This window comes from Cornus florida, unplaced genomic scaffold (genome assembly GCF_030987335.1).
Source record: "Cornus florida cultivar Cherokee Brave unplaced genomic scaffold, ASM3098733v1 CherokeeBrave_3.0.0_Hap2_Chr11, whole genome shotgun sequence".
NCBI lineage: Eukaryota > Viridiplantae > Streptophyta > Magnoliopsida > Cornales > Cornaceae > Cornus > Cornus florida.
This window is the reverse complement of record NW_026775581.1, coordinates 40,797,837-40,817,770: the sequence shown is the minus strand read 5'-3', so window position 1 is coordinate 40,817,770 and position 19,934 is coordinate 40,797,837. Positions and strand designations below refer to the sequence as shown.

At 37.0% G+C, this 19,934-nt stretch overlaps 1 pseudogene; it reads left to right on the top strand.

Moving 5' to 3' along the window:
* The first annotated feature begins 1,385 nt into the window (after positions 1–1,385).
* Positions 1,386–1,483, top strand: LOC132287546 (small nucleolar RNA R71; annotated as a pseudogene).
* Positions 1,484–19,934: the final 18,451 nt, after the last annotated feature.

Here is a 19,934-nt window from a genome sequence, read left to right as displayed (position 1 = left end):
TTGATTGCATCCAAAAGTGGAAGATTAACTTTCACTTGCCAAAACATTTCCAAAATTTCATTGGTCTTAACCTTTTGCTTTTCTTTTGAAATGGACCCTTTCAAGGCGTCCGGAAATGGAGCTTTTTCAAACACTTTTTCAGAATTTTCTTTCAAAGCCTCTTCAACATAAGAAGTTTTCAAATCATGTTTCACTTCACTTTTAAACAAAACATTTTCACAATCATTTTTCAAAACTTCTTTTTCAAACACATTTTTCAAGACTTTTTTCAATGACTCATTTTCAAGATCACTATTCAAATCATATTTTTCAGCTTTTTCATTCATATGATCGTGAACATGTAATGAAGGAGGAATAAAATATGACATGGGATGGGTGACAACTTGTGGTTGCACCGGTTCACTCTCTTCATTGGACATTTCAACTTGATTGTCCACAATCCTACCACTTCTTAAGGTGGTCACCACATTGACATGTTCTATGGTACACCCTTCCGATGAGGATTGGGTTTCCATAACACATTGTTACTTGATTGGGCCATTCATTGGCATTTTTCCCTTCTCTCTAGCATTAAGAGTGCTAGCTATTTGCCCTACTTGGGTTTCTAGCTTTGCAATAGATTGAGAGTGAGAATGAAGCAATTGTGTGTTTGCCTTAAGAGTGTCCAAAGCATTTAAAACTTTCTCTTCAAAAGCGGGACTTCTAGCATTACCTTGAGAATAAGATTGGTTGGGAAAATGAGAATTGGAAAATTGATTCCCTTGTGATTGATATGGCCTATAACTTTGGGATCCTTGGTTTTGAAGTGGAGGTAGAATGTACTTCCCTTGGAAACCGCCTTGGGAAGGGTTTGAGCCTTCTCCTTGGTTTTTCTAAGGGAAGTTCGGATGATTTCTCCAACTTGGATTATAATGAGTACCATAAGGATTTCCTCCTTGATTCACAAAAGTTGCATTGACTTGCTCATTAGGTTGGCTTTGCACTTGTCCATGAGGACAATGAGAAGTAGAATGAAGAACACTAGAACAAGTCATACAAGATTCATTTGATGCACGATGAGAATGGTTAGGGTAGGAAGTTACTTAGTTCACCGAGTTTTGGTTAATCAAAAATTGATCAAACCTTTGAGATAAGGATTCATCTCGGCGGCTATCTCATTAGAGCTGTTGACTTGATGTAAGCCAACACTCTTCCAACCTTGTGTATTTCTACCATTCTTTGAAGACAATGTTCTATGCAATGAATTCTCACTCATGCTTTCATAAAGATGCCACACATCATCCTCATGCCTATCAATGTAAGAACCACCCATGGAAGCATCAACCATACCCTTGTAATTATCTGATAAGCTCTCAAAGAAATATTGAACTAATTGCCATTTGGGCATGTCATGATGTGGACACTTCCTAAGCAATTCATTGAAGTGTTCCCATGCCTCATGAAACGTTTCCCTATCCCCATGTGTAAACTCTCTAATGGATGTTCTCATGGCATTGGTCTTTGAAACCGGATAGTACTTCTTCAAAAACTCTTGTTGCACTTTTGCCCAAGAAGTGATTGAAAAAGGCCTAAGATTGTTGAACCAATATTTTACCTTGTCTTTTAAGGTGAATGGAAAAAGTTTAAGCCTTAAGACTTCTTCCAGCATGTCCGTGTATTTCACGGTAGAACAAACTTCAAGGAACCCATCCAAATGCTTGTAAGGTTCTTCACTAGGAAGTCCATGAAAGTTAGGAAGCATTTGAATGGTTTATGCTTTGATTTCATAATGATGTGCTCTAAATGGTGGCAATTGGATGCATGTAGGTGCATTATACTTATTTGGCACATAATGGTCTCTTAAAGCAAGTGGTGGGTTAGCTACTTGAGGTACAACATGAACACCTTGATTTTCAATTCCTTGGTTAATGATGGGAGGTTATGGAGCATACATCGGCCTTGGCATTCCCAATGGAACTTGGCCTTGTTGTTGAGGTTGGTGAATGTATGGCCTAGGTATTCCTAATGGTACTTTCATGTTATCATTGTGCACATTAGGGTGGAGGATACCCTGTTGGTCTATATGACCAAGGTCCCCAACATGATCATCATTATGGTCATCCATTGATAGATTGATTCTATTTGAACTTCCTCTTCCCCTAGGATTTCTAACGATGGATTCAAGATGCAAATCTAAAGGGATAAGAGTGGGTCTCAATGAACGACGACCATGCATACACAATAACAAACAAGCAAGCAAAACAAATGAACAAACACTTCGCCTTCCAACAATGCAATTAAATTAATTCCACAAACACAATTCCCATGTTTGAAACAACAATGATGCAATGACAAGAAAAATAAAATGCCTCCACGCGGGTTCACGATTTATTTACAAATGAAATGCAATGCCTCCACGCGAGCACACAATTTAACTAAGAAGTTTGAGTGGAGAAAGTCTCACAAAGGTCCTGTAGTACTTCAACTCTAATTTTAGCTTACCTTAGCAATTTTTTTTTATTTTCACTTTTTAGCTTTTTCCTTCCCTTGCCTTGCTTTGCTTAATTGTTCCTTTGCTTGGCTTCTCTTTAACTCAATGCACCTAGTCAAGTAAGAACAAACAAAATAAGTAACCAAAATAAAAATAAAAATAAATTAGAGACACGATTAAAAGAATACAAATCCTAATTGAATTCCACAAATTCGACATTGCCAAATCAAATCAATCAATCCCCGGCAATGGCGCCAAAAACTATGGCCGTCGTACTACCATAAGCTTAAGAGTGTGCATTAAGGCGAGGGCCAAGAGTTCTACATTTATAAAAGCCACTACTACCTTCACTAAAAATATAGTTAGGGCGAGTAGGGATCGTCCCAAGGGATTGTGGATTGTGCTAGGTCGAATTGTGTTGTGGAATTGTGATTAGGGTTCGTAGGTCGAGTGATCAAACAATGGTTGGTTGGTTGTTTAAACTACAGAGCAACTAAATTAAACTAAGTATGAATGCAATAAAGAGTTAGTAAAAGAGAGAGAGAGAGAGGTCTTGGGGTTTAGAGATCACCACCAAGCAATGCATTTTTATACCATTAACAAGTGATTAATGAGGGTAAGGTGTGTTGCAATATTGTATGTGTGTAATTGGTTGGTTCAATTAGCAAGGATGACCAATTAAGCAAGTATTGTTTAAACATCATGTGAAAGGCACAATATATCAAGAAATGAAGCATATATTGTCTAAACAACATGTAAAAGGCACAATAGATCAAAACAAGTCATTAATCCTTTCATTAAGCTCACAATTCAAATACACCACAAGGTTAGAGACATATGCTATTTGCATTCAAAAGCATAGAATATCAAATAACAAGCATGGATTATCCTCCCATTTAACACTACATTACAACTACACTACATCTACACTACTAGCATGAAAATAACTAAGGGAGAGGCACAATCCATCAAGGAATAAGTATGAACCATTAAGAAAATAACAAGAGCATTCCATTAAGCACTATGTCTTGACAATCTCTAGATCTATAGCATAAATACACATAGACATGCATCAATAACACAAAATCTAGAGACAAGCACATGAACATCTATTCTAGCATACATAGACATATGGATAGAATGAAATGATCAATTGGAAGCATTAAACCATATAAATCATTAAATAACAAGATTTATATATATCAAAGAGTCAAAACATGTATTACAACACTAATCCCTCAATAATACACAAGATTAAGGTAAAGAAAGCATGCTTGGGGCTAACTTTAGCCCCAAGAGGATGTCTAGCCACTTATGGTGATGCTCCTCCAACCCTCAAGGGCAAGCTCCATGGAAGATGAAAGGCCTCCAATGGTATCTCTAACTTCGTCATTTTCTTCTACACTAAGAGTAGCCTCTACCAAATTGCTAATCCTCCCAAAAGTCTCACTCAAAAAGTGCATCATATTCCTTTTATAGGTAGGTCAAGTGACACACCAAATGAGCTGGGGTCGTGCAAGGTATATTCCCCAATGATTGGATAGAGGATGGAATGAATAAGCTGGCTTTTTAACTTTTTCGCACTAGAGGAAGTTCGATCGATCGAACCTTGGACTTGGATCGATCGAACTTGGCTGAGATCTATCGAACTAAGGCTGGATCGATCCAACTGGCTGAGCTTTTTGGGAAAAGACAAATCTGAGATATTTTTGAAGATATTTTGGGAAAAGGACAAAAGTGGTTAGTGGGTGGTACAGTTGTGGATAAGATCAATTATTTGGATAAGGACAAAGGTTCGATCGATCGAAGGATGGTGTTGGATCGATTGAACTTTTGGATTTTTGAATGTGAATATCATGGTTTCGATCCATCTTGAAATGATGAGATCGATGAATGTTAGATCGATCGAACCTTCATCTTGGATTGATCGAACTTTGTTGCTTCCTACTTTTGGCTTCTTTTAGCTTCTTTCTTTCTTCACTTTGCTCCTTTCTTTGTTCAATCCTAGAATTGCTTCATTTAAGCTCTTATTTGGCTGAGTTAACTTATTTTCGGGATAAGTGCTTGAAAATGGAAATAACACGAAATCAATCTAAAACGGCAAAGTAAGATAGATAAAGGTTCTAGAATACCCAAGCTTAACGGGTTAAAATGCGCACTTTTCAGTGCTCATCAGATCACTACCATGAGTGGCTAGACATCCTCTTTAGGCTAGAGTTAGCCCCAAACATGCTTTCTTTACCTTAATCTTGTGTATTATTGAGGGATTAGTGTTGTAATACATGTTTTGACACTTTGATATATATAGATCTTGTTTATTCAATGATTTATATGATTTAATGCTTTCAATTGATCATTTCATTCTATTCATATATCTATGTATGCTAGAATAGATGTTCATATGCTTGTCTCTAGATTTTGTGTTATTGATGCATGTCTATGTGTATTAATGCTATAGATCTAGAGATTGTCAAAATATGAAGTGCTTAATGGAATGCTCTTGTTATTTTCTTGATAATTCATACTTATTCCTTGATGGATTGTGCCTCTCCCTTAGTTTAATTTTATGCTAGTAGTGTAGATGTGGTGTAGTTGTAGTGTAATGTTAAATGGGAGGACAATCCATGTTTGTTGTTTGATGTTCCATACTTTTGAATGCAACTAGCATATGTCTCTAACCTTGTGGTGTATTTGAATTGTGAGCTTCATGAAAGGATCAATGACTTGTTTTGATCTATTGTACTTTTCACATGTTGTTTAGACAATATATACGTCATTGCTTAGATATATTATGCCTTTCACATGTTGTTTAGACATTATATGCTTAACTAGTCATCCTTGCTAATTGAATCAACCTTATACACACACAATTTCCCTCATTAGTCACTTGTTAATGGTATAGAAACGCATTGCTTGGTGGTGATCTCTAAACCCCAAGAACTCTCTCACTCTTTTACTTACTCTTTATTGCATTCAATTTACTTAGTTTAATTTAGTTGCTATCTAGTTTAAACAACCAACCAACTAATTGTTTGATCATTCGACCTACTACCCTAGTTGCAATTCCACAACCCATTTCGACTCCACAATCCCTTGGGACGATCCCTACTCGCCCTAGCTATATTTATAGCCAAGGTAGTAGAGGCTTCTTATAAATGTAAAACTCTTGGCCCTCGCCTTAATGCACACTTTCAAACTTGATGGTAGTGCGACAGACCAATCAACAAGGTCAAAAATCTTTATAAAGTTGAGAAATCTAGTGAGTTAGCCACTCAAATAGAAGCGTTGAACCGAAGGTTCGACCAAGTCTTATCATCTAGCTATGTTCCTGTTGTTTCCCAGCATACTTCTTTGCTAAAGGAAGTGTGCTTGATCTGTGTAAATCCATCACATCTTCCTAATACTTGCCCAATGATGGGACAGTCATCTGAGATCCCTCAGGGGCCAATAAATGCTGTATTCCCCAGACCTGTCTATAATCTATATTTTGCTATTAATTTATAATCCTAGCTAGAGAGATCATCCTAATCTATCATGGCGAAATCAGAGCCAAGGTACCACTGCTCCAAAATCTTAGGGACAATACAAAAATTCATCTAATCCTTTGCCCCAAAATACTTCTTTTAATCAATCTTCCATATATCGTCCACCTTAGTTTAAAAATTAATCTACTCAAGCTCTTAATCTTCCACCTCCACCTAGAAATTCTGCTTTAGAGGATCAAGTACTCAATGCTCTTACAGATCTAAAAGCGAATACCCAACTTCTTTATTCTCATTTACAAGCTATAACAAACCTAGAGGCATAAGTTGGGCAAATAACAAGTACTCTATCTCGAAGAGAGGATGGAAAGCTACCTAGTTAGCCAGTAGCCAACCCGAAAGTGCAAACTTCTATAATTGATGACACAAATCCTTCAAGTGTTCATCATGAGCAAGTTCAGGCTATCACTAAATTAAGGAGTGGTAAAGTGGTTGATAACCAAGTTGAGGAACAATGGGAAAAAAAGAAAGGCGTAGGATTCCTATTAATCATATCATTCTATTCCACATCCCAAGGATGTTCCCTCAAATAATACTCCATCGAGCTCCAAAGGAGTTGAAGATGAAGTCATTTCTTCATCTGTTTTGAACCTTGAGACAGCTTATGAGCCAAGAACGCCTTTTCCTGAACGTCTCAAGGGAACCTCATGCTTTGGCAAACAAGGGGAGAAAATTCAAGACATGATGGAGGTCTTTAAACAGGTAAAAATTTATTTACCTCTCCTTGATGCTATTAAGCAAATCTTTGCCTACTCCAAATTTTAAAAGGACTTGTGCACTCAAAAGAAAAAATCAAGAAGCCAAGTTCCTAGGAAAATTTGTCTCACCGAGCAAGTCAGTGTTGTACTTCAGTATAACACTCCTCCTAAGGTTAAAGATCTTAGTGATCCTACCAATTCTTGCATCATTAGAAACAATGTGATAAAGTGAACACTTCTTGATCTTGGAGCGAGTATGAATCTCATTCCTTACTCGGTGTATGAGAACTTAGGTTTGAGAGATCTAAAATCAACGTCAATTTTTCTGTAGCTTGCTGACCGTTTTGTCAAACAACCGTGTATATCATTGAAAATGTACTTATAAAAGTAGACAAGTTTTATTTTCTGGTAGATTTCTTAGTTCTTGATATAAAACTGGTCTACGATTCCAAGAAATATATTCCAATCATTCTTGGGCGTCCTTTCCTTGGCACCATGAATGATTGCCATTAACTATAGGACACACCGTGTGCCATGGATTTATCTTTTAGAAATATGAAAGTTAAGCTGAACATCTTCACTGCCATTCATCATCCCCACGATGATAGTGAATGTTTCTTCCTTGATGTTATCAATGAGTTGGTTAAGGAATCACTTAATGAGCACTGAAAAGTGCGCATTTTAACCCATTAAGCTTGGGTATTCTAGAACCTTTATCTATCTTACTTTACCGTTTTAGATTGATTTCGTGTTATTTCCATTTTTAGGCACTTATCCCAAAAATAAGCTAACTCAGCCAAATAAGAGCTTAAATGAAGCAATTCTGGGATTGAACAAAGAAATGAGCAAAGTGAAGAAATAAAAAGGCAAAAAGAAGCCAAAAGTGGGAAGCAGCAAAGTTCGATCGATCCAAGATGAAGGTTTGATCGATCCAACATTCATCAATCTCAGCATTTCAAGATGGATCGAAACCATGATGTTCACATTCAAAAATCCAAAAGTTCAATCAATCCAACACCATCCTTCGATCGATCGAACCCCTTGTCCATGTCCAAATGATTGATTTTATCCATAGCTGTACCACCCACTAACCACTTTTGTCCTTTTCCCAAAATATCTCCAAAAATATCGCGATTTGTCTTTTCCCAAAAATCTCAGCCGGTTGGATCGATCCAGCCTTAGTTCGATAGATCTCAGCCAAGTTCGATCGATCCAAGTCCAAGGTTCGATCGATCGAACTTCCTCCAGTGCGAAAAAGTTAAAAAGCCAGCTTATTCATTCCGTCCTCTATCCAATCATTGGGGAATATGCCTTGCACGACCCCAGCTTATTTGGTGTGTCACTTGACCTACCTATAAAAGGAATATGATGCACTTTTTGAGTGAGACTTATGGGAGGATTAGCAATTTGGTAGAGGCAACTTTAGAGGCTACTCTTAGTGTAGAAGAAAAGGAGGAAGCTAGAGACACCATTGGAGGCCTTCCATCTTCCATGGAGCTTGCCCTTGAGGGTTGGAGGAGCATCACCATGAGTGGCTAGACATCCTCTTGGGGCTAGAGTTAGCCCAAAGCATACTTTCTTTACCTTAATCTTGTGTATTATTGAGGGATTAGTGTTGTAATATATGTTTTGACTCTTTGATATATATAGATCTTGTTATTCAATGATTTATATGGTTTAATGATTCCAATTAATCATTTCATTCTATCTATATGTCTATGTATACTAGAATAGATGTTCATGTGCTTGTCTCTAGATTTTGTGTAATTGATGCATGTCTATGTGTATTTATGCTATAGATCTAGAGATTGTCAAGACATAGTGCTTAATGGAATGCTCTTGTTATTTTCTTGATGGTTCATACTTATTCCTTGATGGATTGTGCCTCTCCCTTAGTTTATTTTCATGCTAGTAGTGTAGATGTAGTGTAGTTGTAGTTTAGTGTTAAATGGGAGGACAATCCATGCTTGTTGTTTGATATTCCATGCTTTTGAATGCAAGTACCATATGTCTCTAACCTTGTCGTGTATTTGAATTGTGAGCTTAATGAAAGGATTAATGACTTGTTTTGATCTATTGTGCCTTTCACATGTTGTTTAGACAATATATGCTTCATTGCTTGATATATTATGCCTTTCACATGATGTTTAGACAATACTTGCTTAATTGGTCATCCTTGCTAATTGAACCAACCAATTACACACACACACCAATATTGTAACACACCTTACCCTCATTAATCACTTGTTAATGGTATAGAAATGTATTGCTTGGTGGTGATCTCTAAACCCCAAGACCTCTCTCTCTCTCTCTTTTACTTACTCTTTATTGCATTCATACTTAGTTTAATTTAGTTGCTCTCTAGTTTAAACAACTAACTAACCATTGTTTGATCACTTGACCTACGAACCCTAATCACAATTCCACAACATAATTTGACCTAGCACAATCCACAATCCCTTGGGATGATCCCTACTCACCCTAACTATATTTTTAGTGAAGGTAGTAGTGGCTTTTATAAATGTAAAACTCTTGGCCCTCGCCTTAATGCACACTCTTAAGCTTATGGTAGGACGACAGCCATCACTCCCAACTATTCTATCCCGGGATCCTTTAGAAGCTTGTCTGAATCACTTTAATTTTGAGGACTTTGACATTGAATCCTCTATTATTGAAATGAATGTTTTCTTCAACATCACTCTTATCATACATTTTCGTCTATAGAAATCTAAAACTGATCATCTTCCTCTTCCTCTACTCTCTAGTACTCTGCCAATTCCTTTCTTTGAGTTTCCACCCAAGCTTGAGCTTAAGCCACTATCAGACAAGTTCAAGTATGCATTCTTGGGTTCAAATGATACCCCACCGGTGATCATTGCTTCCAATCTTATAAGTTCCCAAGAAAACAGTCTCTTAAAAGTTCTTGAGCCAAATAAAGAGGTTATTGGGTGGAATGTAGCTGATTAGAAAAGAATTAGGCCTACAATTTGCATGCATTAGATTCATTTAGAAGAGAATTCTCAACCATCTCGAGAGCTCCAATGAAGATTGAATCCTAATATGAAGGATGTGGTTATGAATGAGGCAGCAAAGTTACTAGATGTGAGAATAATCTACCCTATCTCAGATAACAAGTGGGTGAGCCCTACACAAGTAATACCTAACAAGTCAGGTATTACTATAGTTGAGAATTCCAAGAGAGAATTAGTTCCACAGTGCACCACTACTGGATAACGTGTGTGCATTGATGAGGGAGGTGGGTATGAAGGAGGTAGTGAAGTTGCTATTAGAAAGGATCACTTTCCATTGCCATTAATTGATCAGATCCTAGAGCTATTGGCTAGCCAGAGTTATTACTATTTCTAAGATGAATATTTCGACTATAATTAGGTGGTCGTAGATCCTAAGGATCAAGAGAAAACTACTTTCACCTGTCCATTCGATACATTAGCATATAGACAGATGCCTTTCGGTTTGTGCAATGCTCCTGCAACATTCTAGAGGTGTATGATGTTTATCTTTTTAGACATAGTTGAAAAGTTTCTTGAGGTTTTTATGGATGACTTCTCTATTTTTGGATTCACTTTCGAAAACTGCCTCCAAAATCTACCCCTAGTTCTTCAGCATTGTAGGTTTACCAATCTTATTCTTAGTTGGGAGAAGAGCCATTTCATGGTTTAAGAGGGTATTTTTTTAGGGCATATTATTTCAGAGAGAGGTATTGAAGTCTAATTTGCCTCCTCCTACCTCTGTAAGGGGAGCGCCATCATTTCTTGGGCACGTCGGGTTCTATTGACACTTCATCAAAGATTTTAGCAAAATCTCATGTCCTTTATTGAATCTACTTGTAAAGGACACTCATTTTGTCTTTGATGAATCATGCCTTAAAGCTTTCCATAAGCTTCGCTCTCTTCTTTCTTCTATTCCTATCATGAATCCTCCAAATTGGGGTTTTCCAATCGAGATCATGTGTGACACATCTGATTATGCTATGGGTGTTGTCCTAGGACAACGAGTAGAAAAACTTCCTCTTGTTATCTATTATGCCAGCAAAACTCTCTCAGATGCATAATTAAATTACACCACTATTGAGAAAGAATTGCTTACAGTTGTCTTTGCCTTGGATAAATTCAAATCTTATCTATTAGGATCCAAGGTAGTGGTCTATTCTGATTATTCTGCTTTAAGACATCTTCTGTCCAAGAAGGAAACCAAACCCCATTTGATTCTTGCTTCAAGAGTTTGATTACGAAGTCTGGGATAAGAAAGGGTCAAAGAATGTGATGGCTAACCATCTTTTTAGAATTCTTATTGAGAATACCTCAACTTCACTTCCAGTTTGTGATTCCTTTCTGAATGAGAAACTCTTTGGGGTTTCTCATGAGAATTTGCTTTAGTTTGCTGATATTGTGAATTATCTCGCAATTGGTTAAATTCCTTCATATTGGTCAAAACAAGAAAAAGATCGATTCTTCTCCCAAATTGGAATGTACTTCTGGGATGACCCTAAACTCTTCAAATATTGTGCTGACTAAATCATTCGTAGGTGCGTTCCCGAGAGTGAGTTTCATAGAATTCTGACCTTCAGTCACAATCTTGCTTGTGGAGGTTACTTTCGTATAAAGAAAGCTGCTGCTAAAGTTCTTCAGTGCGGTTTCTTTTATCTTTCACTCTTTAGGGATTTATATACGTTTTGTCGGTCATGTGTTCGATGTTAGTAGTTAGGGTCAATTTCTATAAGTAACATAATGCCTTTGACTCTGATCTTAATCATTAAGGTCTTTGATACTTGGGGTATTGATTTCATAGGCCCTTTCCCTCCTTCGCATGGTTATGAGTACATTCTTATAGCTATTGACTATGTTTCTAAATGGGTTAAACAGTGGCTACTAAAATCATCAACCACGCAGTCGTGGTTTAGTTCATTCAAATGAACATCTTTAGTCGGTTTGGTATTGCCACGAGCTATTATTAGTGATGGAGGTGCTCACTTCTGCAATAGGTATTTCCATACCTTGTTATTCAAATACTCCATCACTCATAAAGTTGCCACTCCTTATCATCCCCAAATAAGTGGCTAAGTTAAAATATCCAATCATGAGATTAAAAACATTTTTTTAAAAACGGGATCATAAAGATTGGTCCTTGAGACTGAACGAAGCTTTGTGGACTTACCGAACAGACTTTAAAACGCTGATTGGCATGTCACCTTATTGTCTTGTCTATGGTAAAGGTTATCATCTTCTGGTAGAGTTAGAGCACCGAGCCCTTTGGGCTATTAAAAAGCTCAACTTTGATTTGAACTTAGCTGGCTCTAATCGAAAGCTTCAACTTTCTGAACTCAAAGAATTGCGTAATGATGTTTATGAGAATGCTAAGATCTATAAATCCAAGACCAAGGCATTCCATGATCGTTACATATTGTGTAAAACTTTTGAGCCCAGGCAATGAGTTTGCTTATTTGATATACGACTGAAACTTTTTCCTAGAAAGCTTCGGTCACTTTGGGAGGGTCCATACATGGTTACTTCTATTGCACCCCATGGCACAGTAGAGTTATAAAATCCTAAGTCTGGAGAGTTATGGAAGGTTAATGAACATAGACTAAAACCCTACATAATGGGTAGTGTGCAGAGAGGCATAATAAAGACCGTAGAGCTTTATGATCCTATTTACTTGGACTAGAGAGTTCACTTTTGTGTTGAGCTATCGACATTAAACTTAGCACTTGTATGTATGTACTTTAGTTTAGTTTATTTTGATTTTATTCTCTTTTTCTTTTTATTCTTTATTTTCTTTTGTTTTCTGGGTTTTTAGTTTATTTTGAGTATTCTTGTTTTTATTTTTAGGTTAGAATAACTTAGGTTAGATTTAGGTTTGCTTCGGAAAAAATAAAAAATACAAAATTAGTTCAAAAAGCTCGAGCAGAGAGTTTTCTGCTTAAGCACTGGCTTCATAGAGCTCGAGCACAATCCTATGTGCTCGAGCCTTTCAGCATCGCTAAGTTTAGAGTTTAAGTGGTTTGTGCTCAAGCAGAACATTCTCTGCTCGAGCCCTGCGTTTTAAACTTCTTAAGAAACCCTCGTGCCTTTTCATTTGGGCACTTTCACTCTGGCGTTTCTTTTACTCTCCTGAGTTCTCATTGCTTCCAATCCCTTCTCTAATTAAGCCATCATCTTTCTCTTCCATCAAGCTTCGATTTGGCTCAAAGGTATGGCCGAATCTTCTTTTCTTTCATTCCTATATGTGTGTGTGTGTGTGTGTATGTGTATCATTCTTCTTGATTTTTGCCTAAAAATCAGCCTAAAATGCTCTATAATCATCCTAAAGCATCATAGATAATCTTTAACCTCGTTAATTTACAGAAATCCTGAATCTAAGCCTTAGATTCGACAAACGCATATTTGGGGATTTTTGAAGATTTATAGAATTTTGTTGACATTTTGGGTTATTTTTGGAGGTTGGGTGTTGTGTAAGGTGATAGTGACCAATTTTGGAGGCTTGGGGACACATTTGGAGGGGTTTTGATCGACTTTGCACAACCCAGATTGTGCTCGAGCTTTGATCTTTCTGCTCGAGCATTTCTTTGACAAAGCTCGATCTTTCACTTTTAAGCTCGAGCCTTTTGACCACAGTTCGATTTTCTTGGTTGATTAGCTTGGATTAGTGAGTGTTGTTGCAGAGGGAGTTGTGCTGATTTGGGGGGGGGGGGGGGGGGGGGTTGATTTAACACGGATTTGAGGCTGGAGTTGAGATAGTTTGATTTTTGAGCTATTTAGAGGATTATCTATATATAACGATGGCTCGAGGACTGAGAAAAGCACTAATGAGTGCTTAAATGTGACACATTTTAGCACCTAAGCTAGGGTATTTTAGCCCATTCATCTATCTTACTTTCGTGTCTTAGATACTTATTTGTGTTATTGTCTATTTCAGGTAAATAAAGCGCAAACGGGCTAACAAGGGCCATTTAACTCAATTTTGGAGCTAAGGAACAAAGTTGGAAAGAAGCCAAGAAAAATGCACTAGGGGAACTTCAATCGGTCAAAGTGGTCTATAATCGATCAAAATGAAGGTAGTGCCAAGTCAGCCAGTGGGATAGAATCTAGAAGATATTTTGGTGCCACGTCAGCTTTGATAGATTGAAGCTAAGTGTTCGATCGATCGAAAATAATGCTAGCAGTGAGCTATCTAATTCCCGAGCACGCCGTTTTCTACCTAACTTATGTAAGTTGCAAAATTCCTCCAATCAGAGGCTGTAATTTTAACTTGGTCCTTACTCAAAGGAGTATGTAATTGTTTTATTGAACATTATTGTAGAGACATCTTAGATATTATTAGAAAAATATAGAAAAAATATCTTTTGCTCTCTAGAACTAGGGTTTTGGGGAAGAAAACTAGGATGAAGATGATGATGCCAACCTCCAAGCTAGCCCTTGAGGGTTCCATGTCTACTACAATGAGTGGCTAAATCCTTCACTTAGGGCTAGAGATAGCCCCTAAGTTTGCTTCCTAGACCTAGTCTTTTGTATATTTTTGGGGATTTAATTGTAACAAATGTTTTGATCTTGGATTAATATATATCTTGTGGTTTCTACTTGATGTGTATGGATTTTAATGCTTTTAATTGATTTTCTATCTCTAACCATATGTCTATGTATGCTAGAATGGATGATTCATAAGGTTTTCTCTAGATTTAATGGAATTAATGCATGTCTATGTGTATTGATGATGTTAATCTAGTGATGATCAAAACATAGTGCGTAATTGAACATTCTTGTGATTTATTTGATGGTTCACACTTGTTTCTTGATGGATTGTGCCACACCCTTAATTTAATTAATTTAATTTTCATGTCTCTAGCCTAGATGTAGTGTAGTTGCTTTAAATTCTTAGATAGGTGGACAATCTATTCTTGTTTCTTGATGTTCCATACTTATGAATGTAAAGGGTGTATGTCTCTAGATAATTGTGTGTGCATTAATTGTGGTTTTATTGAATGGAAATTGGTCTCATTTGATAAGTTGTGCTTTTCATTTAAATTGGCTAAATAATCTATACTTATTTGTCATCCATGCTTAGTTTCAATTGATGTCACGCACATACAAGTTACAATTTAATTTTCCCATTAATGTACAATTGCTAGTGTTTAGTGAAGTCAAGCTTAGTGGTGAACTCTAAAGCCCCAAGTCTTCTTTCCTATATAGTGAGCTCCATCATTCAACATAACACTCCACCTAAGTTAAAGATCCTGGTGCTCCAACCATTTCATGTGTGATTGGAAACCATGAAGTTCATAGAGCTCTTCTTAACTTAGGAGCGAGTGTTAATTTGATTCCTTACTCTGTGTATGTCTAACTAGGTTTGAATAAGTTAAAGCCAACCTCGGTAGTGCTTTAATTGGCCGATAGATCCGTCAAAACACTTAGGGGCATTGTTGAGGACATACTCATCAAGGTTAATAAGTTCTTTTTCCCAGTTAATTTTGTGGTTCTTGATACCGAACCGGTTGTAAATCCTACCAACCACATTCCAATCATCTTAGGAATGACATTTCTTGCCACCACAAATGCAACCATTAATTGTAGATCCTGGGTTATGGACCTTTCTTTTGGTAATATGATGGTCAAGCTTAATGTTTTCAATGCAAGTCGACATCCCATAGATGAAAACGAGTGTTGTCTTATAGATGTGTTGGATGAGGTTATTAAGGAATCTGTTCCTACCATGGTAATGAAATAACCAACTGAGGATAATCTTTCATCTCTCCTCTCCGAGCATCCTCTTGCTTCTTGTCTTCTTGAAATGTATGGTAATTGTAGGTTTGATGATGAAAAATCGATGAATAAAGTAACCAATCTTATGGAATCAGTTGCAAGCTTGGATTTTCCACCTTGGAAAACTCCAATAGAACCTCTTCCTCCACTCTCTAGCACTCCACCGGTCCCATCTTTAGTCTCTCCACCAACTCTTAAGCTTAAAACTCTACCTTCTAATCTTAAGTATGCATTTCTAGGCCCAAAAGAGACTCTTCCGGTCATCATTTCTTCAAGTCTTGAAAAAGATCAAGAAAATGCTCTCTTAAATGTGCTTAAAGAAAATAAGGAAGCCATAGGATGGGGTGTGGTGGATCTAAAAGGAATTAACTCTTTTATTTGCATGCATCGCATACTTATGGAAGAGGATGCAAAAGCTTTTAGGGATGCCCAAAGGAGACTTAATCCAAACACGAAGGAGGTAGTCAAGAAAGAAGTTGTCAAACTTTTCGATGCCGAAATCATTTACCCAATCTTTGATAGCAAATGGGTGAGTCCAACTCAAGTAGTTCCTAAGAAATCAAGGATTACAGTGGTTAAAAATGCAAAAGGTGAGGAAATCTCTAATCGTACCGCCATTTCATGGCGTGTATGCATTGATTACTGCAAATTAAATGCGGCCACTAGAAAATATCACTTCCCCTTACCATTCATTGATCAAATTCTAAAGAGATTGGCCGAACAACAATATTATTGCTTTCTTGATGGCTATTCAGGTTACAATCAAGTAGCCCTTGATCCCTTAGATGAAGAGAAAACCACCTTTACTTGTCCTTTTAGCACATTTGCTTATAGACGGATACCTTATGGTTTGTGCAATACTCCGGCCACATTTTAAAGTTGTATGATGTCAATTTCTCGGACATAGTGGAAGAGTATCTAGAAGTTTTCATGGATGATTTTTCTGTCTTCAGGTCTTCATTTAACATATGCCTTAAAAATTTGAATTTAGTGCTTGAAATATGTCGTGAAACAAACCTTGTTCTTAGTTGGGAAAAGAGCCATTTCATGGTTCAAGAAGGGATTGTTTTGGGTCACGTCATCTCAAGGAGGGGAATTGAGGTTGATAAAACGAAAGTTAAGCTTATTGCCCAATTGCCTCCACCTTCAATGGTGAGAGAAGTTTGCTCCTTTCTAGGTCATGCCGACTTCTATCGCCGATTCATCAAGGACTAGCAAAATTGCTAGACCCTCGTGCAATCTTCTTGCCAAGGAAACTCCATTTGTCTTTGATCAAGCATGCCTAGATGCTTCTCATAAATTACGTGATTTACTGTTATCTGCTCCCATTATGCAACCTCTCAATTGGTTATTATCGTTTGAAATCATATGTGATGTCTCTGATTATGCCATGGGAGCAGTTTTAGGGCAAAGAGTAGGAAAGCTTCCATGTGCCATATACTACACAAGCAAATCTTTTTCGGGAGCTCAATTGAATTACTCCACTACTGAGAAAGAATTACTTGCTGTAGTATACGCTCTTGATAAATTTTGGTCCTATCTCTTAGGGTCTAAGGTTGTTGTCTACTCCGATCATGCTGCTTTGAGACATCTTTTGACAAAGAAAGAAACAAAACCTCAATTAATTAGATGGATTTTACTTATTTAGGAATTCGATTTTGAAATCAAGGACAAGAAAGGCACCAAAAATGTGGTTGCCGATCATCTTTTAAGGTTATTGATATAACCTTCCCCTAGCCCACCAATTCATGACTCTTTTCCGGATGAACAACTTTTTTAAATTTCCAATGGACAAATGCCTTGGTTTGCCGACATTGTAAATTATTTGGCAATTGGCAAGCTTCCAACCACTTGGTCAAAGAACGAAAAGAACCATTTCTTTGCCAACATCCGGAATTACTATTAGGAAGATCCTGTCTTGTACCAATGTTGTCCGGATCAAATTATGAGAAGATGCATTCCGGAAAGCGAAATTCCAAGGGTTCCTGTGTTTTATCATACCCTTGCATGTGGTGGGCATTTTAGTGCAAAGAAGACTACTTTGAAGGTTCTTCAAAGTGGGCTCTTTTGGCCCACCATCCATAGAGATGGTTAATGTCAAAAGATGGGCTCAATGTCAAGAAGAGACATAATGCCTTTGACTAATATTCTTGTTGTAGAGATCTTTGACATATGGGGCATTGATTTTATGGGTCCATTTCTTATGTGCTATGGTTTTCAATATATTCTACTTGTTATTGATTATGTTTTTAAGTGGGTGGAGGCTTGTGCTACCAAAACAAATGACCATTCCGTGGTTATTCAATTTATCAAATCCAATATCTTTGCTCGCTTTGGTATTCCAAGGGCTATGATAAGTGATGAAGGAAAATATTTTTGTAATCAATTCTTGAAGCACTTATTTCTTAAGTACTACATTACTCATAAAGTGGCCACCCCCTATCACCCTCAAACAAGTGGGCAAGTAGAAGTGTCTAACCAGGAGATTGAACATATTCTTGAGAAAATGGTTAACACTACCCGGAAAGATTGATCACGGAAATTAAATGATGCTTTATGTGCTTACCAGACGGTATATAAAGCTCCCATTGGCATGTCTCCTTATAGACTTGTATATGGAAAGTCTTGCCATCTTCCAGTTGAGCTAGAACATAAAGCCTTGTGGGCGGTTAAAAAGCTCAATCTTGACCTTGACAAAGCCGGAGAGAACCGGTTACTCCAATTGAGTGAGTTAGAAGAGTTGAGATATAATGCTTATGATAATGCCAAACTTTACAAAGAAAAAACTAAAGTTTTCCATGACAAGCACATTGTGAAGAAATTTTTTAAACCCGGTCAAAAAGTTTGGCTCTTCAACTCTAGATTGAAACTCTTTCAGGGGAAATTAAGAACCAAATAGGAAGGTCCATATGAAGTCATCTCTGTTGCACCTCCTGGGGCGGTTGAAATTCAAAGTTTGAAAAAGGGAAATATTTTCAAGGTTAATTGGCAGAGATTGAAACCCTACATAGAGGGACAAGTATTTCAAAGACATATGGAAGCTGTACATCTAATAGACCCTGTTTATGAAGATATTTAGTGTTGTGATGCAAAATGCAAGAATTGTTGCCTGTTCGATCGATCTCAGCGCAAGTTCAATCGATCAAACCCCATTCTGCATCCAATCACCCCTATGTCCCATCGTGCGAAGAAAACCTCCATATTTCAGCTCTCTATCCCATCGTACGAACTCATTCCTAGATTGATCCAACTTTTTCTTGGATCAATCTTCACTCAACACTTAGAAAAAATTTTGAACCTATAAAAAGCCCTCTCTGTTCCATCATTCGAACTCGTATGCAGGTTTTTCCAAGTTTGATCGATCGAAATCCTTTCTAGACCGATCTTGGATTGATCAATCCGTGTTTTTTGTTGACTTTTGCTTTAATTGAGTTTTTAATTTTAAAATTTCTCAAAAATAATTTTGTTTATTTTACATTATTTCATTCCAAAAAAAAAAATAATAATAATAATAATAATAATTTTTCAACGCGGCATTCTATCTAGCTAAAGACGTTAAACTTAGCACTTATTCGACACATTGTGTCTTTTATTTCTTGCATCATACGTTTTTATTTTCATTTTCATTGTTTATTCTAATAAAAAAATAAAAAATTACCATTGTGCCCTTATGAGTAGTCATACATGCTTCCTTGCTTTAGTTAGGGCTTGCTCTCATATCTCTCTAGTGTTATATTATCTTAGAATACATGATTGGACTATTCTTATCCCATATGATATTAATGTGAGTTTGCTAGTATGGTTATTTAAGTAGGTTATTGATTCCATGTTTGGGGGAAACGTCTTTCAAATTGGATCACGACCGGGCTTCATGTCTACACTACCACGGTATACTCTTTTCATCTTTTCCATTGTTCTCATTGCACATTGAGGACAATGTGTGATTTAAGTTTGGGGGTAAGGTGTCTTTGTTGTATTCTACTTAAGTTTGAGACTTAAATGCATAATTGAAATTGGAGATCCATAACTAGCTATGATTTTGATCTTTTGATGACTATATTGATTAAAATTTAAAAATTACTTGACTAGAGAGTCCAATACTCCTTCTATGCCTTGTGGATGCCATTTAGGAGTAAATTTTTCGAAAGATTGATATCTTGCCTGCATTTGTGGTCCACATCTTCTTGATTTTGTGATTATTTTGAGATTCATTTTTGAATTCTACACTAGCACAGGTGCATATTAGCATTCATTTGTGGGGTACATGCTTTTGTCGATTATTGAATTAGTTATATCCCAATTGAACTAGTAGTGCATTGAAAGATTTCATTTTTGATAAAGGTGGATAACAACCCCTTTTCACTAAGTAGCCGGGATTCTAGCCTCATCAAGCACTGAACTTCTCGCGCCGAAAGATGGAGGGCCCAAACTCTAGGTTAATTATTCA